The sequence below is a fragment of the Podarcis gaigeae genome, assembly GCF_964106915.1.
Source record: "Podarcis gaigeae genome assembly, chromosome: 7".
Classification (NCBI taxonomy): domain Eukaryota; kingdom Metazoa; phylum Chordata; class Lepidosauria; order Squamata; family Lacertidae; genus Podarcis; species Podarcis gaigeae.
In genome coordinates, this window is record NC_139683.1 from 5,281,016 (window position 1) to 5,290,328 (window position 9,313).

A 9,313-nucleotide genomic window follows, 5' to 3' on the forward strand; every position below is an offset into this window, starting at 1 on the left:
CATGAAGACCACTTTAGCTAATGGGACCTCCCACTGCCACCACGCCGCTGGAGCAGGATTTCTGTTCTCATCCTGAAGCAAAGATCTTAACCCAAGGTCCTATTTCTGGGTTAGCAGAGTCTGTAACCTGAAGCATCTGTAACCTGAAGTACCACTGTAGTCTTTTAAACTCCACTCGCCACTCTTTAATAACATTGCCTAAATCATGTTAAGGCAAAGGATTTCGAAAAGTAAGCATAGGGCTACCATTTTTTGTCAACTGTTTGTGCCTGTTCTACCCTGAGGACAAACCACAGTCCAAAATTCCTTGAGGACTTGCTTCTTCCATGCTCCTCATTAGAATTTCCATCCAGATTTTGGACTTGCAAATTGCGCGGCCTCCATTTCGAAATGGAGACAGTGCAGCAGGAATTTTCCATTGGTTATTTCATTTCATTTATAAATCCATATTTCAAAGAAAACTGCACATGCTGTTTCCTGAACTTTTCCATTTCTTCCAGACATCTCTCTCCACCATGTCTGCCACCCACATTTCCAATGTGTGCTTGTTTTAAACACTGCACAAAAGCAATCTCGGCGTGATCCTGCCTATGGTAGAATCAAATATATAAGCTGGGAGCTGCACCTGAAAGACACTAAAAAAAAAAAAGTGTGTGTTTTATTAATGCCCCAAAGTACAGTAAGTGATGCTGGCAACTACCTGTCTCGGTAGACAATGGAGGAGTTCATCCCAGAGGCGTAGCAAGCCCAGGTGGTACCTGGTACGGAATTTTTTTTTGTCACCCCCCGCCATTGACAGCTGAGGGTAGGCTTGGGAGTCGCGGGCTGGTGCCAAATATCCGCCCCCTTCCTACGCCTCTGCACCCCCACCCCCGTGACACCCAAGTACCTCAAGCCATCGTGGGAGGGGGGGGGGACTTCTCTCGAATTCTTCGCGACACTTTAGCAGAAATGCTCAGAGTTCCAGGTTCTTCAGTGCAGTATATTTATTGTGAGCTATATAAAAAAAATAGGGACGCGGGTGGCGCTATGGGTTAAACCACAGAGCCTAGGGCTTGCCAATCAGAAGGTCGGTGGTTTGAATCCCCACGACGGGGTGAGCTCCCGTTGCTCAGTCCCTGCTCCTTTCAACCTAGCAGTTTGAAAACACGTCAAAGTGCAAGTTGATAAATAAGTACCGCTCTAGCGGGAAGGTAAACGGCATTTCCGTGCACTGCTCTGGTTCGCTAGAAGCGGCTTAATCCTGCTGGCCACATGACCCGGAAGCTGTACGCCGGCTCCCTCAGCCAATAAAGTGAGATGAGCGCCGCAACCCCAGAGTCTGCCATGACTGGATCTAATGGTCAGGGGTCCCTTTACCTTTACCTTTATATATACAAATATCTACAGGCTTGGTTGGACAGTGTTCTTGAAGCTACCAGCATGAGTTTGACCAAACTGCGGGAGGCAGTAGAAGACAGGAATGCCTGGCGTGCTCTGGTCCAGGGGGTCACGAAGAGCATCTACAGGGTACAATACACGAGCAGTTCATACAGTCAAACAGAGTACCTGGCTGCACCTTAAGGCAAATAGGCAGACCTCTAACTCTCTCTCTCTCTCTCTCTCTCTCTCTCTCTCTCTCTCTCTGACCACACTCCTCTACACCACCACCTTTACTGCTGGACAGGCTCCCTTTTAAACCAATGGTAGCCAATCAACTGACAGCACATTACTGCGGAGTCTTTTGACCCAGCACTTGCATTGAAAGTATTGTAGGCTGATTGCATCAGCTAGCAAACTCAAGCCTGCAGACTTACTATCTCACACAGCATTCTGTGATCCTGACAGAGCTATGCCGCTTTGCCAGGGTGCTGGGAGAGAGGCTGGGAGGGCGCCCCCTGGCTCGCTGTAAGCGGCTTCTGCTTTGCTGCTTTACAGTGAACCAGAGAGGGAAGGAGGGGGAACCGTGGCTCCCGTCCGCCCCTCCCTGGCTCATTGTAAAGCGACAAATCAGGAGCTGCTTACAGCGAGTCAGGGAGGCTGGGATCCTGCCAGTGGTGGAGGAATCCCACTGCCATCCGTACGGAGCTCCAGCGGCGCCAGTGGCAAACCGCTATGTACAGCGCATGTGCAGTGTCGCTATGTGCAGCGCATGCATGTGACACCACACATGCGTTGTACATAGCAGTTTGCTGCTGGCACTGCTTGAACGCCATATGGACGCCATGCGGCCGCATGATGGCTGCTCGCACCGCCGGGCCCTGGCAAGGCCCGGGGCGGCAGGGCAAACACCCTGCGGGGTGTCTTCTTGTCACCCCCCAGACATGGAACCTGGGGCAAACCGCCCCCCCTCCCACCTTGCGACGCCAATGGTTCACCCCATATCATATACCTGCATAATAACAACAATAATGGTTTTTCAAAGTTCTCATGCTTCCAAAATACTCATAAGTGCCTTGTGACATTGCATAGTCTGCACACACACACACAGTGGTACCTTGGTTTACAGACGCTTCAGGTTACACACACTTCAGGTTACAGACTCCGCTAACCCAGAAATAGTACTTCGGGTTAAGAACTTTTCTTCCAGATGAGAACAGAAATCGCACGGCGGCAGCGGGAAACCCCATTAGCTAAAGTGGTAACTCAGGTTAAGAATCGTTTCAGGTTAAGAACAGACCTCCAGAACAAATTAAGTTCTTAACCTGAGGTACCACTGTATTTATTGATTTGGGTTTTTCTTTTCCCCTCAGACTCCCCTAAATGCAATACATAAATTCAAAGATTTCTGTGCTTAAATTGCTGCCGTTTTGTGTGTTTTCTCTAATAACATTGGAGCTTGACCAGGAGGAAACATTCTGGCCAGTGGTACTAAGGTAGAACAAAATGTCCCCGTTTTCCTCTGAGGAATGTTGGAGAGTATGACATCATAATTAAAATTCAGTAGGACTGAAGATTGGGATTCAGTCTTTAGACTGTCTCAGCCATTCCTGTGCCAGGAAGAGTGGGCCACAGAGAGCAAGAGTAGAAGGGGAAAAGAGGACTCCAAAGTCCCACATCCGCCCAACTATAGAATTAAGCTCATTGTAGTGACAGGGTATCACCATCACCCTGATAATTTACCTGTCACCATCGCCACAGATGAAATATCCTCCTGAGATGCTCAGTTCACAGAGCGACACAGCGATGGATGTTGCAGCCATGTTCCCCTGGGAAATATCTGGCATCTGGAGACTCAGCGTGCAGAACAGACATGACCTCGGGGGGAGAAATAGCAGCATTTACCATTTTCTATTCTCCCCCTCTCTCTCTTTTGCCTCGTTACAATATTAAAGATATTTCTCCGAATAACAAATAAGCACAATATCCACAACCTGCCCTTTGACTCCAGATGCGTTTCTGTTTGCAAGAGCAAAACGCTCCAAGGGAATTGCTGTGTTAGCTTTTACCTCTCCATTCCTAAATCCTGCTGGAGGGGTGGATTTTATTTTTTTCTAATACATACTCATAAAACAGGTAACAAAAAAAAGCCAGTTAGTGCTTACTTTTCCTCCTCTGTATATCTGCTGCACTTTTCATGTTTTATTGACATTTCAACGCATTTAATTGGCCTCTTTTAGAGCTGTTTAACCCACTCACCTTTACTTTTCTGGACGACACAAGGAATATGTATTTTAAGATGTTGATTTATTTATCGGTTGTGAGTGATCAAGTTCCTCACAGTTTATCTCACACTCCCTACCTATGCAAGGTTTTCAATACAGTGGTACCTCTGGCTGTGAACGGGATCCGTTCCGGAGACTCGTTTGCAACATGAAAAGCCTGCAACCTGAAGCACAGTATCTGTGCAGGTGTGCAGTGTGATTTGGCGCTTGTGTGCATGCGCAAAGTGCAATTTAGCGCTTCTGCGCATGCGTAAGCGGCGAAAGTCTGAAGTAACCCTTTCCGGTACTTCTGGGTCGCTGCAGGACGCAACCTGAAAAAACGTAACATGAAGCAAACGTAATATGAGGTATGACTGTATCTAGGGCCCTCCATAACAATGGCCCATTCCATTCATGGAAAACTGCCATATAGTAAATCAGACCATGGCCCATTTTGCTTTGTGTAGACTACCATTTCTGCACCATGGGTTTGGAAATCCTGTGATCACAGAATCATAGAATCAGAGAGCTGGAAGAGACCCATAAGGGTAATCTAGTCCAGCCTCTTCAATGCAAGAGTCACAGCTAAAGAATCCCTGTCAGATAACCATCCACCCACTCTTTAAAAACTTCCAATGAAGGTCCATCACCTTCCATGGAAGTCCATCCCACTGTCTGACATCTCCTACTGTGAGAAAGTTATTCCCAATGTTTAGTAAGAATCTCCTTTCTTGTAATCTGAATCTCTTGCTTTGGGTTCTACCCTCTGGAGCAGCAGGAAGCAATCTTCCTCCATCTTCCACAGATATTTGAAGATGGCTATCATGAAGATGGCTTCAAAGGGACGCGGGTGGCACTGTGGGTTAAGCCTAGGACTTGCTGATCAGAAGGTCGGCAGTTCAAATCCCCGTGACGGGGTGAGCTCCCGTTGCTCGGTCCCTTCTCATGCCAACCTAGCAGTTCGAAAGCACATCAAAGTGCAAGTAGATAAATAGGTACCACTCTGGTGGGAAGGTAAACGGTGTTTCCATGCGCTGCTCTGGTTCACCAGAAGCGGCTTAGTCATGCTGGCCACATGACCCGGAAGTTGTACACCGGTTCCCTCAGCCAATAAAGCGAGATGAGCGCGGCAACCCCAAAATGGGCCACGACAGGACCTAATGGTCAGGGGTCCCTTTACCTTTACCTTTATCATGTCAGCTTTCAGTCTTCTTCTTCTGCAGGCTGAATGTCTGGTCCCCCAGATATTGATGGCCTCTCAACTCCTATCATCTCTAACCACTGGCCATGCTGACTAGTGTTGATGGATGCTGAAGCCCAGGATCAACTAGGGGCCTCCATGTGTTCTCCATCAGAGGTCCCTTTTAGCCAAGATGTCAGGAACTGAACATGGGCTGTGCAAAGCATATCCTCTAATGGCCTCTCGCCAAATTATATGTGTGCGTAAATTTGTAGGCTGCTGTAGGCTGCTGTGCCTTTGAGATGATGAAGGAGAAACTCTTCCTTTCATGATTGCTTTCATAAGGTTGAATGACTAAGAACTGACAGACCAAGCCTAGGGCTTGTGTGCGTGTCTCTTTGTGTGTGTGTTTCTGGGATTCTCTTGAATGTCTGCCAGTTGGTTTGGCAAGAACCCTTCAAATAAGCAGATGCATCACTCCGTATAAAATGCACTGTTTCTAAATGATTGCCACAGAGCAATTATCTTTTGCGATAGTGTGCAAGTCTCCTTTGTGAGCGCGCTGCATGCGCTTACCCCCTTTGCATGATACATACTTATAATGCACTGGGGCTTTTCAATGTTTTTGCACTGCAGGAAATGAAGAGCAGTTTGGCATAAGTGAGCCGTGATCAGTTTAGCAATGGCGGGGTGTGTTTTCATTGACTTTTTAAGAACCTGAGAGATCCCTCGCTCACGTTAAATTTATTGCAATGACAGCCTGCAAAGACATTCCCTTTACCCCTGATCCAAATGAAATCTCCACGTGAGCAGAGATGTTGCAGAAATTTGGCAGGTTTGCTCCCAGACAGAGATAATTGTGTTTCCGCTGGTGCAGACAACGATCCTGTACCTACTTTCTGCCTAACTCTGTCCAATTTATTTGCTCCTGGGAAAGGCATTATTGGCAGCTGGGAGTATAAACACCTGTTAAAATTAGCCAGGGGTTGAATATATGCATGGAAGAACATTCAGTTGTGTGGTTTTCCCCCACCCACCTGCATTGTGCAGTGGTACAACTCAGATACCTGCTGCCTAGGAGAACTTAAGAATGCAAGAAGCATTTTGCTGGATCGCACCAGAGGCCCGTCTAGTCCAGCATCCTGTTTGCACAGTAGTCAGCCACGTGCCCCAGTGGGAAGCCTGCAAGCATAGAATTGGGACCCTGAGGGCCATCTAGTCCAGGCTTCCTCAACCTCAGCCCTCCAGATGTTTTTGGCCTACAACTCCCATGATCCCTAGCTAGCAGGACCAGTGGTCAGGGATGCTGGGAATTGTAGTCTCAAAACATCTGGAGGGCCGAGGTTGAGGAAGCCTCATCTAGTCCAGGCATCCCCAATATGCAGCTGTCGCATAGGGAGTTCGAACCTGCAACCTTGGCTTTATCAGCACCATGTTCTAACCAACTGGCACTCAGATGGATGGTCTTTCTGCTCCTGGAGGTACTATACAGCCATCTTGACAAGTAGCTGTGGCTAGTCTTATCCTTCATGAATTTGTGAAACTCTAAACCTAGCCGAAAGAGCTTAGTTTTATTACGTGTTCCCACAATCTCCCAAAGGAGAGTCCACGAACTACTTTTTTAAAAAAGAACTTTAATGTTTCAAGCCTCGCTAAATAACTTAACAGCCTGCGTATTTTTGCTTTTGCCACTCCTTGACATCCAGCTAGCCCAGTGAGTGGATCCTGATCTGAAACTCTCTAAAGCCTTTATCCTGTCAAAGTCCCACTGCGAAGGCCACCCGCCACTTTGGGTATTAGCATATGCCCGTCAGTCGTGTCTCTAAATCGGTGGGAGTTTTCTTATCAGCAAATAGCCCCTCCAGCTTTGGGCACAGGGGAAGGGCACCAAGTTAATGAAGTCAGCTTTAAGACAGCGTTGATATTCGGTTAGCTTACTGAGGGTTGTATTCGTACTAGCATTTTAATTCTAACTTCTTCTCCTTTTTTTCTTTTTCTTTTTTCTTTTTGCATTTTACTCTTTAAGCCCACAGGCATGCCAACTTGGAATGTACAAAATATATCACTCAGTATCCACAGATAATGTCCATTCTGCAGCAGGAACACCGCACATCTATGCAGTTATTCAAGCAATGTTTCGCAGCTCGGTGTAGATGCAAAGTAACGCGGCTTGTACTTGAGAAAGGCTTGTACTTGACGTCTTGAACGTCACCAATTTGGCGGGGGGCACTAAGGGGATTAATGTATATGCATCTGTGCATTTTAAAATATATATTATCTGTTTCTGAATTGTTATGCGCTCTCTCTGTTTTTATCCATGCTTCCCTTTTTCGTTCCACTCTGTATAAAATGAAGCTCTGTATTACCCACTCACTATAATGGGAAAAATAAAAAATGGCTATGACTTTTCCCCTTTTGGCCAAAGTGTGTGAAATGTGCAGGCACAGAGCACCCCACCCCTCAAATAGATCTAGCCTGCCAAATTGCAGACAAATAGGTCCTGGGGCTTTTTGTGGGTGAACTCGAAGGGATGTACTTTCCTCCATAATCCCTTATGAGGTGGGAGGGTGGTGGGGTTTCTCTCTTTCTTACCTTAAAATGATTACAATATGGTTGAATATCGTATATTCTTGCTTGTACTTAAAATAACTTTAACTTTGTGCCAGCATTTCCTTTCCAGTGATTGTTTGGGTCCTCATGATGGATCTTACAACATGACACTGTCTAGAACAGGCACCCCCAAACTCGGCCTTCCAGATGTTGTGGGACTACAATTCCCATCATCCCTAGCTAACAGGACCAGTGGTCAGGGATGATGGTAACTGTAGTCCCAAAAATATATGGAGGGCTGAGTTTATGGATGCCTGGTCTAGAATGTTGCCTGCTGAGTTCTGAAGAACTCTGGAGTTCAGGTTTATTTTTAAATCAGATCAACATATGATTTTTTAAAAATATAAATCTCAAATGAAGCTGTTTTCTCTCTCTCAGTCAGAGAGGGTATTTTGCATGTTCTTACTACACAGGGTCTTGAGACAAAATACATGAAGGCACCTCCCTTCAAAATGGAGATTTGCAACTCAATACCTTCATCACATGATCTAAGGTTACAACACTCACATGTTAGCTACCAGATAACAGCCATTAGTTAGTTAATTATCAACTTAGCAAAAGCTCAGAATACTCTCCTTGGCTTTAATATAGCCCCATGGAAAATCCCCATGTTAAACCTACAGCAATATACCTTGAGGCGTTTTTTAATTTCTGTGTCAATTAAACCAATTCTACTTAACAATGTAGCTACTGTAAGAATTCTGCAAATGAATGCAAATAGATCATAGAATCATACAGCTGTAGAGTTGGAAGGGACCCTGATAGTCATTTCGTCCAACCCTCTGCAATGCAGAATATTCCATTCTGCCACAGCAGGCTTAACACAAGGTTTATTTTTAGGCTTAACTTTCCGGCCTTCTCTCTCCCAGGCTGTAGTTCTCAGCAATTTTTATAGCCAGCTGTAGAGGAGAGAGACAAATTTTAAACTCACTTACAGAGAAGGCTATTATTGAAGAGGTATTAAGTAAGTTCAGCTGTGTCCATTTCAGTGTACAATATCCCCCCCACTGCCGCCCATGCCTGCCTCTAGCCTCTCCATCAAACCTGATTTCGGTATTTGGTGCTAAATGTTGTTTTATGCCTCATACTCATTTCATAAAAGGAGATAACTTGGCATTGCTCAATTGGGGCTGTGTTAATGCACTTTTTAATAACAGAGTGTCATGCATTGCTGCTTTTCAGCATTTACAGCTGTGATTAACATTGGTGGAATAATGTTTGGGTACAGGAGGGTTTTGCCAGGCAGCGGAAAGCAGATGAGCATCATGAACCCACTAAGCGAAGTGCCTAGTCGCGTGCCACGAGTAGACTTGAATAGAGATAACAGCTTGAAATAGGGTCATATACTCTATTTCATGGGTTGGCAAACTAAGGCCCAGGGGCCAAATCCAGCCCAATTGCTTTCTGGATCCGGCCCACAGTTGGTCCGGGAATCTCCGTGTGGATTAGGGTTACCAGACATCCCCGGTTCCCGGGGACAGGCGCTGGATTTGCAAATCTGTCCCCGGACAAATTCCGTCCCCAGAATGTCCCCAGATTTGCAAATCTGTCCCTGGGAAATGTGGCAGTGGTAGCCTCAGCAGCCCGGAGCCAGCCTGGTAGCGCAGTTGGCTCTGGCTGGCTTCAGGAGCTGCTTGCTGCTTGCTGCCACCACCACTGCTGAGGGGGGACTGGGGATGTCAAGCGGTACAGATTTCCTGCCCCCTTTTCCCTTTGTTTTGACAGACCGGGGGAGGCTCGGGAGTTGCGGGCAGGCAGCTGTTGCCCAGGAGGGGTGCAAGGCACATGGTTTCTCTGCCAGGCAAGGTGCAAAGCCCTTCTTTCACACCCTGTGAAACATAAATGTGCAGAGTTTTTTAAAAACTGGCCACGGCCAGCTGTCTGTGACTCCCAAGCCTCC

The 9,313-nt window shown here is 46.6% G+C and overlaps 1 protein-coding gene across 1 annotated transcript in view; it reads left to right on the forward strand.

The window, feature by feature from the left end:
• TSNARE1 (t-SNARE domain containing 1) overlaps nt 1-7,213 on the forward strand; it is a 398,451-nt gene extending 391,238 nt beyond the window's left edge. Inside the window, exon 12 of the mRNA XM_083749428.1 lies at nt 6,830-7,213. The gene's annotated coding sequence lies outside the window, so the exon portion shown is untranslated. The remainder of the gene's footprint in view (nt 1-6,829) is intronic.
• Nucleotides 7,214-9,313: the final 2,100 nt, after the last annotated feature.